The sequence below is a fragment of the Schistocerca serialis genome, chromosome 3, assembly GCF_023864345.2.
Source record: "Schistocerca serialis cubense isolate TAMUIC-IGC-003099 chromosome 3, iqSchSeri2.2, whole genome shotgun sequence".
Classification (NCBI taxonomy): domain Eukaryota; kingdom Metazoa; phylum Arthropoda; class Insecta; order Orthoptera; family Acrididae; genus Schistocerca; species Schistocerca serialis.
In genome coordinates this window covers 677,633,654-677,648,212 of record NC_064640.1, presented here as the reverse complement: position 1 = coordinate 677,648,212, position 14,559 = coordinate 677,633,654, and positions in this window count along the sequence as shown.

Here is a 14,559-nt window from a genome sequence, read left to right as displayed (position 1 = left end):
CCCAGAACATGTGACACAATTTGATGACGTTTTTAGTAGGTTACGGTCAGCACGTCTGACGCTGAGCATGGACAACTGCCATTTTACTCAAACTCGAGTTAACTATCTGGGACACGTACTTAGTGAGAGTGGTGTGCAGGCCCATCCTCATCTTACAGAAGCAATTCACAATTTTCCAGCACTATGGACAACCAAACAGATACAGTCGTTCGTTGGTTTGTGCAACTACTACAGTAAATTGGTAAAGAACCTCGCAAAAATAGCCAAACCTTTGAACAGATTACTCAAAAAGGGCGTAAAGTTTCAATGGACACAGGGGTGTTAACTAGCATTCGAGAAACTGAAGGAGGCATTGATGTTGGATCCCATATTGGTTTTTCAGGATTTTGAGAAAGAGTTCATCCTGTTTTGTGACACTTCTAACAAGGCAGTCGGCTGAAGTTGATGGAAAAGGGATTCCTGTAGCCAGTGCTTTGAGGCAGTTAAGTAAGGCAGAACACAACTACTGAACAATAGAAAGAGAAGAAATGTTAGTAGTCATACATGGTATTACGTATTTCTGGTGTTACTTGTATAATACAATATTTAAAGTTGTGGCTGATCATGCATTACTAAATAGTTGCTTGGTCTAAAAGACCCATCTAGTCGTCTAAGAAGTTGTGCTCTCAAGTTTAGGGAGTTTGATTATGAGATTGTCTATAAGCCAGGTAGAAAACACACAAATGCGGGCAGAGTAGCCATGTTGAGTACGCAAGAGTGTGTTGACATGACAACGAGTACAGGCAGAGAATAAAGACTGTCAGGCCTTTGAGCCAGAGCTGCATTTTCTCATACATGAGAATTCGTTTTTCAGAATCACGAAATGTGGATCACCTGCCATGGTCCTGGCAGTTTCTCAAAAGGAAATGTTACAGTAGGTTCATGACCATGTCTTGTCAATTCATGGAGGCCGATGAGCAACAGATAGTCATTTTGTGGAACGATTTTGATGGAGGGGATGCACGATGTGGAGCAGTATGCCAGAGACTGTGTACCATGTGTGCACAAAAACGGATTCTTGTCTCAGAAGATCGCTGTCCAGAGGTTACCAGAGGCGTCAAAGCTACTTCAAATACTTGGGTTCGATATTTATGGACCATGTAACAGGATATCGGCAGGGAATACGTATGTACTTACTATCATCGACCATATCTCACGGTTTCTAGTAATGATAGCAACTCCAGACGAAGAGCCCAGCACTGTGCCCTTGGCATTAGTTAACAGTTGGATGTTGAAGTTTGGAGTGCCTGATATCTTAGTCACAGATCAGACTACGAACTTCGTGGCATGTATTTCATATTTAGAAGTTATGAACGAGCCGATCCAACTGTCAAATCAAGGGTAGCACAGAGTGCATTTCGAAAATGCCATGCTTTTACGTGAATGCCAGAAATGATGACTGGAATCTATTTCTTCCATATCTGGGTTGTATGTACAACTCAAAGGTTCCCTCAGGAACAGGCATGTCAAGAACTGAGGTAGTGTACGGAACAAAGACGCAGTCTCCCTTTGACGTTGTAAGTCCTAAATCAGGACCAAACTGCGAATCAGTGGAGAAGTTTGCGAGAAGAGTATGGGAGGTACGGAGAAACTTACGTAAGGCGAACACATAATGCTCTGGAACGCCAGGAACAGCCGAATAGGCGAATGGGCAGACAACCACAGTATCGTATAGGGCAGTGAGTGTTGGTCACTAATCCCTGTACAATGAAGGGAAAGACGAAAAAGTTGTTGGCCAAATATCACGAACCGTATCAGGTCGTGGAGATGGTCTCACCAGTTAACGTAAAGGATACAGTTTCCTACCGAAACGTCTATCTTGCACGTCAGTCGGAAGAAACTATGATGGATGCGGTACTACAATTAAATGCGGCCGACCTGGTACGCAGAGGTGTAGTAAGCAGAAAGAAGGACCACCTAGCGGATACAGAGCCCAAAACATATGACATACCTTATGCTTTGAGGTCTCGTAATTGGTTGTTTTGTAGGATTCTTTCCAATGTTATGTTGCTGTTAGATTTAATCTTTATGTTTGTGTTATGGGTATGTTTTGCACTGAGTTGTGTTCAGGTCAATTTAGAGTTTTTATCTCATTGGAACCTGTACTTTTCTTTTATTATTGTAGTGTTATTGTTAAGTTTTTATTGTTGTTGTTTCTTGTTTGGATGATTCGGGGGAGCGGACCAAACAGCAAGGTCATCAGACCCATCGGGTTAGGGAAGAATGAGAAAGGAAGTCGGCCATGCCCATTTAAAGGAACCGTCCCAGCATTTACCTGAAGCGGTTTATGGAAATCACGGAAAATGTTAATCAGGATATCTGGACGTGAGTTTGAGCCGTCGTCCTCCCGAATGCGAGTCCAGTGTGGTAACCACTGCGCCATCTCGCTCGGTTTGTTTCTTGTTTATGGTTGTCTTTAGCTGCTCGTTTCAGAAGGAGGGAGGGGGTGATGGACGGTTCGATTCATCAGGTTGCGACTTTGTGCGGACATCCTGGATGTTGGGAATAGTCGTGTGTTGGCCATTCTTCATCGGGAGTGGGGCAGGACGCTTAGCTGTCTTCAACCATTGGAATCAGGTGTGCTGTTCTCTAGACAATCAGATGTCTTACTTACAAGCCATCAGAGATACTCAAATCATTAGTAGATATCTAGGAAATCAGGAATGAAATTAGAATGACGGACGATGTTTTTCAGGATCGTATAAAGAAACACAGGAAAGTGACGCTTTTAGGGAAGTGCAAGAGAAATACCATGAGTTACTGTTTATCTACGGTAAATTAAGAGCACAGTTATCACAGCTGGCGCATTTCGCAGCTTTTTCTGTATATTCTACTTATTACCTGCTTTTATACGTCTGTTATTATGCTTGGTCTCTTGTAATAACTATTTTCATTCTTAATATAGCTATTTTCTTAATTTGTGTCTCTCTACTTCATTCGCGGCCTATAGATGTCGCGCATTGCGCTGTTTCCACGTAGTGGTGTAATCAGTTGAAAAAACTTTCAGTCTGATGTCAGCCCTGGCGGCTTGGTATGCTTATGGTTTTAATGTTGATTTTACAAGCTAGCTTTTACTTATTTGACTTGAGCACTTCAACTCATATAGTTTTATTATTTCTCCACGCTATGTGAATTTATGTAAGTAATACTTGCTCTGTTTTTCACGTCTTGTGCATCTTACGGATTTTGAAATGTTTGTTAATCTCCTACGTTGATTAAAATTTTTATAAGTAACTATAAGTTATTGTGATCAAGATACCCTTAGCCGGTATCTAAACCAAGGGAATGAATAAAATTTGTGCAACCATGACACAAATGAATTAACAACAATAGCTGCCAATGGGCATTGATTTAAATCAATGGGGAAAGGCCTCGTGATGACTGGGTGTTGTGTGCTGTCCTTAGGTTAGCTAGGTTTAAGTAGTTCTAAGTTCTAGGGGACTGATGACCATAGATGTTAAGTCCCATAGTGCTCAGAGCCATTTAAAAATGGTGAAAGTTGAGAATCTGTGCCGGACTGGCTCAAATGGGACTCAACATCTGAGGTCATCAGTCCCCTAGAACTTAGAACTACTTAAACCTAACTAACCTAAGGACATCACACACATCCATGTCCGAGGCAGGATTCGAACCTGCGACCATAGTAGTCACGCGGTTCCGGACTGAAGTGCCTAGAACCGCACCGCCACCGCGGCCGGCTGTGCCGGACTGGAATTTGAAGGCTGGTCTCTTGCTTACTAGGCAGATGCACTGACCACTCCGCCATCCACACAGAGTGGTCATCGTAATTGTACGGTCTACCATAGTACGTTTCCCGTCAGACCCAAATTCTCAACTTACCCACACACTACTGATGTAGTGCCCCTTGCCCATTATTCTCTTTACTCGTGGCATTTCGCCGATTCCCGTAAGAATTCAAGCGTGGTGGGCATTCGCACTAAAGTGATCAACTGGTCGTCCTCGCCTTAATTGTACAATGGTGTCCAAAATTAAAGCAACAAACGGAAATTTTGCAAGGTTGCGATTATTTTGCCATGAAACAGGATAAAGAGATGATAGTAAAGTAGAAACAGTATAAAGAATACAGAATGTAAACAACTGCAACATGCATAAGGGTTTTTTCTAACGTAACAGATTTTCACACACATTACGACAACCGATTAATGTGCTCAGTATGGGATGTGGCCACCTCTGGCATCAATACAGGCCTGAAAACGACGGGGCATGCTGTGAATGATGTCATAAATCTCTTGTTGAGGCAATAACACCTGTTCTTTCCGCAGAGATAGTTGCAAGTCCTTGAGAGTGGTTGGTGGATGATGACGTGATGCAACACGTCTGCCTAGTACTCTATGTGATTCAAATCGAGAGAACCGAGCGAGGTGGCGCAGTGGTTACACACTGGACTCGCATTCGGGAGGAGGACGGTTCAATCCCGCGTCCGGCCATCCTGACTTAGGTTTTCCGTGATTTCCCTAAATCGCTCCAGGCAAATGCCGGAATGGTTCCTTTGAAAGGGCACGGCTGACTTCCTTCCCCGTCCTTCCCTAATCCGATGAGACCGATGACCTCGCTGTCTGGTCTCCTTCCCCAAAGAACCCAACCCCCAACCCAAATAGAGAGAGAGAGCAGGTCACGCCACGCCAGGCGTGTAGTATCTTCCGTTTCCAAGAAAACATCAACCACTTGTGCTCTGTGAGGTCGAGCATTATCGTCCATCAGTACTTCGCAACAACCTCACATGAATCCCAAGATCTTGTCTCAATACCTGACAGTAGTTAAACCTTGTCGGTTCACCCATACAATTTTATGAAGAAGTTTGCGAGTGGTCAGCACAATCCCTGCCAACACCATTAGGGATCCTCCTCGATATCGGTCCCTTCCCACAATGTTTGGGTCCCGGAATCGTGCTCCAGATACGATGGAATCCGTCGAGATTCACTCTATCGGGACTCATCTGTGAAAAGAATGATGGCCCACAGTTCGACCATCCAGCTGGCACGTTGACTGTCCTCTAGACATCCCCATCTGTGAAGATGCTCAGAGGGACACATATGCCAGGTCTCCGACGATAAAGGTCACTCTACCGAAGCCTTCTCTACACCGTTCACCTCAATACAACACGCCCAGTGGATGCTGCGACGTCAGATGCCAGTTGCCGTGCAGTACAAGGGCGGTATCGTCGTCCCCTTACAGCCAAATAAGGGTCCTCTCTTTCCTGATATCAAGTGGTCTGCCCTGCCCTGGTCTTCGGGATACAGTTTCGGTCTCTATAAGCTGTCGCCAAATCCGAGAAACAACAGAACGGTTCACATTAAGCCATCGTGCCACATCAGTTTTTAACTATCCTCCTTCCATTCTTCCTCTGATCCTGACTACAGAGAGTCTGGTAGGCGTTTTCTGTATCGCCTGTAACTGTGTGCACAGCGATTGTGGATGTGGAACTACCAAGTAAATACACTACTGCCCATTAAAGTTGCTACACCAAGAAGAGATGCAGACGATAAACGGGTATTCATTTGACAAATATATTATTTTAGAACTGACGTGTGGTTACATTTTCAGGCAATTTGGGTGCATAGATCCTGAGAAATCAGTACCCGGAACAACCACCTCTGGCCATAATAACGGCCTTGATACGCCTGGGGATTGAGTCAAACAGAGCTTGGATGGCGTGTACAGGTACAGCTGCCCATGCAGCTTCAACACGATACCACAGTTCATCAAGAGTTGTGACTGGCGTTTTGTGACGATCCAGTTGCTCGGCCACCATTGGCCAGACGTCTTCAGTTGGTGAGAGATCTGGAGAATGTGCTGGCCAGGGCAGCAGTCGAACATTTTCTGTATCCAGAAAGGCCCGTACAGGACCTGCAACATGGGGTCGTGCATTATCCTGCTGAAATGTAGGATTTCGCAGGGATCGAATGAAGGGTAGAGCCACAGGTCGTAACACATCTGAAATGTAACGTCCACTGTTCAAAGTGCCGTCAATGTTAACAAGAGGTGACCGAGACGTGTAACCAATGGCACCCCGTACCATCCCGCCGGGTGATACGCCAGTATGGCGATGACGAATACACGCTTCCAATGTGCGTTCACCGCGATGTCGCCAAACACGGATGCGACCATCATGATGCTGTAAATAGAACCTGGATTTATCCGAAAAAATGACGTTTTGCCATTCGTGCACCCAAGTTCGTCGTTGAGTAAACCATCACAGGCTCTCCTGTCCGTGATGCAGTGTCAAGGGTAACCGCAGCCATGGTCTCCGAGCTGATAGTCCATGCTGCTGCAATGTCGTCGAACTGTTCGTGCAGATGGTTGTTGTCTTGCAAACGTCCCCATCTGTTGACTCAGGGATCGAGACGTGGCTGCACGATCCTTGACAGCCATGCGGATAACATGCCTTTCATCTCGACTGCTAGTGATACGAGGCCGTTGGGATCCAACACAGCGTTTCGTATTACCCGCCTAAACCCACCGATTCCATATTCTGCTAACAGTCATTGGATCTCGACCACCGCGAGCAGCAATGACGCGATACGATAAACCGCAATCGCGATAGGCTACAATCCGACCTTTATCAAAGTAGGAACCGTGATTGTACGCATTTCTCCTCCTTACACGAGGCATGACGACAACGTTTCACCAGGCAACGCCGGTCAACTGCTGTGTGTGTATGAGATATCGGTTGGAAACTTTCCCCATGTCAGCACGTTGTAGGCGTCGCCACCGGCTCCAACCTTGTGTCAATGCTCTGAAAAGCTAATCATTTGCATATCACAGCATCTTCTTTCTGTCGGTTAAATTTCGCGTCTGTAGCACGTCATCTTCGTGGTGTAGCAATTTTAATGGCCAGTAGTGTACTATCCCGTTCGATAGGTGACCTCACGCCATCGTTGCCGTGGTTGTCTGTTGACTGGAATGCCATCTTCTGCGCAGAACACGATCGTACGGACTTCTGTTGGTACTTTGTATGATTCTATCGTGAATTAGACACAGGACGGGGAAACAATGGTTTGTTTCTTTATGTTTGGGTACCATTGTATATTTGGTGTCTGTTCTTTTGGACATGTCCCAAAGAACAGACACCAAAAATATCTGCGCAACCGGTTAGCAGTTTTCATCCTTCATTAAAACTTAAAAACGGTTGCTGGACATCAGCCATGTTCAAAATTGTCCTTTATATTGTGTTATTAATTTTTGTGAATTGAATATGAAACTTTAAGGAATTGGGGAGATTTCTGAACCTCAGATTTGCTACAAGATTGTCAGATTCTCTCACCTAAGTGACCTGAAAGCAAAGTGCCTCGAACCAACCAATATTTAAAAATACGTTAGTCATAGATCAGCTTGCGATTTACTGTTGTAGATGTTAACAAATATCAGATCTTCAATTCCTCACTTCATCTATAAGTCCATGCAGGTGGTCTGCGAGACCACAGAGAATATTTTCAGAATTAGTACAAAATATGTCAATTGCTTCCAAGAAACTATCTTATCAGTACCTTTAAGTGACCATAATAGGAGTCATTTGATATGGTGTACCTCGTATTTTAACAGTAGCACTTCCCGTTAGCTTAAAACAAACAGTTCGAGGGTATCAAGCACCAGGCACATGCATTGGTGTCAGTTTATAGTTAGGTCCGCTTAGGCTATTCCTGTGTGCACATGTATGCAGTATTGGATTTGTTTAGTGCTATAACGGATGTTTTCTTGCTTCTTAGCTTATTTTAGTATCTTGTAAGTTTTGTATCATAGCACACTCTTAAACGGCAGGAGAGGAGATAGTGAAATTCTGCTATTATTTGCATCACGAATAAGAGAGAACAACTGAGAAGAAGAGAATTATTGAGGCAGCTTTCTTTTGTGCTTCTGCAAGACCATCTTCAACAAGCCGCAGTATCAAAAACTTTGCCAAGAAATGTCATTGAGAGAACGGGAGAGATTTGTGGTGTGAAAAGGTCTGACGTGGAATCAACCGTGAGCTCATGAGGATGGTGACTACAACAGAAAAACCAGCTATGTTTATAAAAACTGCAAGAAATACATTTACCTCGAACATTCTGTTACTATGTGCCAAGACTGTATCGACAAAATATCCCACTGAATATGTGTATTATTTTGACAGCAACTAATTTTTATGTACCTCCATTTTGTGTAACCCCCTTGACCAATATATAAAATTTTTCTTTCAAATGCATATATTAAAGTGAGTGGTAATGATATTACTTTATTTACTAACATTTCTCTCCACAGTACATATAACAATGCAAATTAAATGCGATGGAAATCGCAAGGGTCTGTGAGACTAGCTGTGTGTACTGACATGGAGATTCCAGGCGTGCGCACCACTGGGTTAATAAATCTGTTATCAGTTTAAGTTTTCATGTCCAGCTACTGATTTACCTGAACTCACAATAAAATTTTAAAGAGCCAGTGAGATTTCTCAGCCCCGCATCTAATACAAGGTTACTGTGTTCCTACTCTTTAATGACCTGAAAACAAGTGACGTGAGTCTGTCTCATGAAGATTTACAGAACACTTTGTAGATGTCCAGGTTGGATGACCTTTACAGTGGCAGGGTTGAACTGAGATAGTGGCTGTTGTCAGGATAATGACCAGCGTGGAGCTCTCCACGTTGATAGTGGCTGCCAGACTGCGATACCTTTGACTAAAATGACGAGTGATTATACCAGCTCGAGGCATAATTGTTTTACTGAAACGCTGCTTTCAGCCACATAGGCAATAAAAAGCCCATGGCTTCGATGTGTATTAACCGGCCTACTGATACTGCAGTAGTTCTGCCTTTTTGCTGTGTCATTATTATTGTGGTGTTGGTCCAATGTGGTAACCAGTTGGTAACATTGCTACGTCTGACATAACAGCAGTTGGTTGATGCTGACTACGCCCACTCCCAAGGCATCTGCAGCAGCCATGGCGACGTCGCTATTTTACTTAGTAACGTCGAAAAATAGTGGCGACTCTACATACCTACCCTCTCTGGTAGATTCAGTCTTTGGATCTTAGCTCAGAGTCATTCTGCAAAGGCTCAACATACATCATCAAAGTGATAATTGTGTACAGTTCATTTTGCTTAAGAATAATAAGTTTCAACCACAAGGTTCATTGACTGCGCACTTAACCTATATATTAGCCTACTGACTTTTCCATTTTTCCCAAGACTAAAAACTATATAAATGACTACTTACAAACAGAGTAATGTTACCAGATTCTTCACTCCAGTTTACCAGGTCTTAAAAAGCGCTTAATAGTAAGTCGAGTCACTCAAGAAAGTCCTTAAGCTTACCTGAACAGTGTGTACAGCCAATTTACTCTTGATGTAACAAATTACAAGTAATGCTGGGGATTTCTTTCCCTGTCAACAAACTCTGTAAAGATCTCGGTTTTCGCAGCAGATGGTCCTACTTTGTTGTATCCTTATGCCCGACAGGTAGTCCAGGCTACTGATAGCTGGTGTATCGGAGGGTCACATGCGTGGACGGCTCTCTGTCTAATGTGAATGAAGGCTAAACAGAGCAGTGTCAGAGCTGTCTTGGTGCCAGATATCGTGACACTCTTGGTTCCAACCGTACAATGTTGGTTATGCCACTATTGCAGCACATGCTGAAGCACCTGTTCTACAGAAATATGTTTCCCCGGGAATGCTATGAGTTGGTTCAGGGAGCGGATGAGGTCGGGTTCTAGAGTCTTATTGAGATAGGTCAGCTTTCGTGTTGGGAAGTAACGTTACGTTACCAGGTATGTCTAGTATTTCTCAAGTTTCTTTACGTGTGTATTAAACTACCACCATGATTTTCCTCTGTCAACCAATGGGTTTAGAAAAGAAGTAGAGAATTTCATATGGTGTTCAGAAACTCGCTCTACAATACATACCTCCTATCTTTAATAATTTTTCAACATTTTATCCACGTTAGAGGAAATGATGTGGTTTTTTTCTGCGGTTAGGTGGGATGTAGACCTTCTAGAACCAGATGTTTGCCCCTGCATACCTATTGACGCTTCACACTTGATCACGGAAATGAAATGTGCGTATGGTACTTTAGACCGGGAGACCCATCTGGGATGTTCGGCCACCTGGGAAGGTCTTTTCGTTTGACGCCACTTCGCCGATTTGTGTGTCGATTATGTGATGAAATGATGATGAGAATAACACACAAACCCAGTCCCGAGCGGGGAAAATTCCGACCCGGCCAGAAATCGAACATAAGCACAAGACCACGAGCTGCTGATTTAACAAGGGAACAAAAGGAGGCTTAGAGCTCAACGTATTGGCAATATAAGGATTTTTAAAAGTAGAAGATTTGTGATGCATGGTCCAGAGACGTTTTGATCTTAATGTAACCCACCAGTTCCTGCATGCTGCATTTTTTCATGCTAACCATCAACTGCTCTGCACAGAACGTGGAGTGAGACGGGAAGTTGTCAAAATGGTTCAAATAGCTCTAAGCACTATGGGACTTAACATCTGAGGTCATCAGTCCCCTAGACTTAGAACTACTTAAACCTAACTAACCTAATGACATCACACACATCCTTGCCCGAGGCAGGATTCGAACCTGCGACCATAGCGGTAGCGCGGTTCCCGACTGAAGCGCCTAGAACCGCTCGGCCACAGCGGCCGGCTGGAAATTGTCGCTGGTGTGAAAATCACTGACCGCCTTCCACTGAGCAGAGTCTGCAAGTGTGGGAGAGCAAAATGAGGACTCGATAGCGGCGAAATATATGTGGCATTGCTATGGTACGTGATATTCTCTGTACACAGAAGACAGTAATGTTTTCCCTCCAACCCGACTCTTGCTTGGGTCAGGTTGGTGTGAAGCCAAATGTGTTAATACGCACATTAAGATCCCCACAGACTAGAGATAAACTGGTAAGCTGTGCAGTGAGACCACAGAGAAAACAGCGATGGTAAAGGGACATACACTGTAGAAGAACATTACACTGAAACAGCAAACGATCGTACACCAACTGCGAAAATGACAGGTGAGAACTAAGGTGAACATTCTGAGGCCGATGGGTTCACTTGGTATATTGGCGTCATAATTCCTAATATGTATCTTTCGAAAATATAAATGCAAAAAGTGAAAATGACATTACGTAACACGTGAAGCTGCTGTACGAACGGTTTCGGTCAGAAACCATTTTCCATAACAAATTTGATTAAAATACATATATAAGAAATGTCGAAAAATTATAGTTATATATAATATTTTGACATTTATTTTGTAATATATGTGTGTAACTTCCCTTACTGACAAAAATTTGCACTGGAAAAATAGTCTCTGACTGAAAACGGTCGTTGAATAAAGAATAAATATTATGTACATAATGTCATTTCCACTATTTTTAAAAGCTGTGGAGCATAAGCAACAAACACTGTTTTATAAATACAAAAGTCTTCTCTATGCTAAAAGTTTGATTTCTTCAACAGACGTTCTGAACTGATTGTGACAGTGACTTTGTGAGTGAAATTTTGTCTCTTTCTTGTATTTCAACCGAGGTAGAGAACCTGCGATGATAGCTTGTTTAATTGGGAAACTGAATGGTTCCTTCAGGGACCTTAGTACCCTATATTTCTTCCAGAAAGGTTCACAATAAATCCGTCAATTCAAACGAGATCTTCATGGTCTGATAGATTCAGGTCTGTTTTTATCGGTTGATAATTCTTACTTCTTCTACGTTCCTGTCTCGGAAGAGATTAGAATCTTCTCAGCGTGGGAAAAACTGATGAATTTTGCTGAATCAAACTTCTCGGATTACATGGTGGCCTGCCAGCATATGCACCCGCTTCCACGTTGCCAAGACTGTTTCAAGTATGCTGCAGAAGTTTCTCTGGAAAGCCCTTACGCATCCTTCATACAGTGCCGATTTCTCCCCATGTGATTCCAATATTTTTCGAGGCCTTAAGAAAGACTTTCGTGACCGTCGATTTGCTTCATGCGAAGATGTGCATGCCTCGGTACAGTCACAGTTCCATAGACAATTGAAAACGTTTTTCCATGAAGACACTGACCGTCTTGTCTCATAGTGGGATAGAAGTATTAACTGTTAGGGCGATTACTTTTGAAATAATAAACTGTTTACGTACATTTTTCCATCTGTTCCGTTTCCATTTGTCTGCACTTATAAATCTATTCTGCCATACCTTGACCTTGAAAGACAGCAAGCCCTTCAGTTTGTCTTTTTTCATTCATTCAGCTTTACTTATTCAAAGAGGAGAGGAGTTGAATTAGTTTAAGGGGAGCAATAAGATCACAGTGATTGTATGAGCTGATTTCATTTCCTCTTCTTAACATTCTGTAATCTAACATCGTACTGGGCATATCAATTAGAAGTCAGGCGTGCTGTGAATATGAAACAGACGAATTTTAGAGAGACCCGACGGAGAAGGTGAGGGGCATAGCTGCCATGTACACCTTATGTAGTGAATTTAAAGACGCTTTCCTCACGAATTACTGGTCGCTAGACATGCAAGAACGTAATTAAACACGAAATGGTAATATGCAAGGACTTGACGGCATCAAGATGTAAGAGTCCAGTGAAGTTCTTTGAACCTACGGTTAGAAAAAGAATCAGTTCTTAGACATTCCTTGTAGCCCAGGCGAAATCATTTGGCACTGCTACATGCAACTGCTGACTAGTTGCCAGAAAGTGCTAGCAGGACGATGCGACGAAGATATAGAAGCATTTAGGAACGCACTGGCTTTCGACAACCACTATATAGGTAAAGAAAGAGAGAGCATGAAAATAATTTCAGCGGACCTCTGTGATGCTATAATAATAATAGGAATAATAACAGGAATGGAACCAGGAGGAGGGCGTAATTTCAGTGTGTCATCAGGAGGACGAAAATATTTCCGTAATCTCCCACGAACAGATTTTACAGGTATAACAATGAGCAGTGTTTCGTGCAGAATGGATCCTCACCAGAAAAAGAAAGAGAAAGAGCAGAAATCATAGAAATCAGATCAAAACACTGACTATGTTTAACACAGGGAGAGGCTGCTGAGAAACCCACAGAACAATTTGGAATCGGCCAAGAAAATTTACTCAAGTATCACGACATATCAGAGATGCCACTGGAAGAAACTTTGAGAGGTGAAATGCCTACGTGATAACTATAGTAATTTTTATAATGAATAATGAATAATTTCAAATGGTGAAACATATGTTTTATTTGTTTGCAAATTCAGAGAGACACTTGGGAGGTTAAACCGATGCTTTAATGTCTCAATTTGCATTACTGCAAAGCGAGAATAGGAATGTATAAATGTGGGTAAATTACGTAGAGATACTCCATTACTCATAGAAATGTGTAAAGTAAGCATGAAATTTTATAACTGTTATCACAATCATTACACAGTCTCCTTATGACAACTGTGCAGAAACATGAGCCTCAAATGGGGTCGAGACAGAGACTTAAACAGCATGCATGCAGGGATGGGTCCATAAGTTGGCAGAGCCTATCAACATAGCTGATCGCTGAGTGTTAGGACATTAGATGGCAACTGATTGGAGTGGTTCATTCACTTTTGCTGCCGACTTACTGATGGAATGAGGAACAAGGGACCAGTCTCCGGTCTGACGGAGGAGATAGAGAAGATCCAAAGAAGAGCGGCACGTTTCGTCACAGGGTTATTTGGTAACCGTGATAGCGTTACGGAGATGTTTAATAAACTCAAGTGGCAGACTCTGCAAGAGAGGCGCTCTGCATCGCGGTGTAGCTTGCTCGCCAGGTTTCGAGAGGGTGCGTTTCTGGATGAGGTATCGAATATATTGCTTCCCCCTACTTATACCTCCCGAGGAGATCACGAATGTAAAATTAGAGAGATTAGAGCGCGCACGGAGGCTTTCAGACAGTCGTTCTTCCCGCGAACCATACGCGACTGGAACAGGAAAGGGAGGTAATTACAGTGGCACGTAAAGTGCCCTCCGCCACACACCGTTGGGTGGCTTGCGGAGTATCAATGTAGATGTAGATGTAGATGTAGATGTAGCTCGCCTGGTGGGCTAGTCTCAGGGGGCTGGATCCATAGAAGAACAGAGGGGTGCCTCCCCATCAAAACATGGTAGTGCTGTAGCCTGGGACGCTACAGACGTGGATGTTTACGTTGAGAACCTTCTATACTAAAAGCAAGGAGACTGCTAGTGATATTGGATTTATGGACAGTAGAAAATTAACATACATTTCCTACAGCAGTTCATACACTATAGGACTACAAAAAAAAAAATGGTTCAAATGGCTCTGAGCACTTTGGGACTTAACATCTGAGGTCATCAGTCCCCTAGGACTTAGAACTACTTAAACCTAACTAACCTAAGGACATCACACACATCCATGTCCGAGGCAGGACTCGAACCTGTTACCGTAGCGGCCGCGCGGTTCTAGACTGAAGCGCCTAGAACCGCTCGGCCACACTGGCCGGCTATAGGACTACACTTTACCTCATTGTGAGAGATTTAGAGCATAGCCAGTCTGCGCTTCAGTCTGGAACC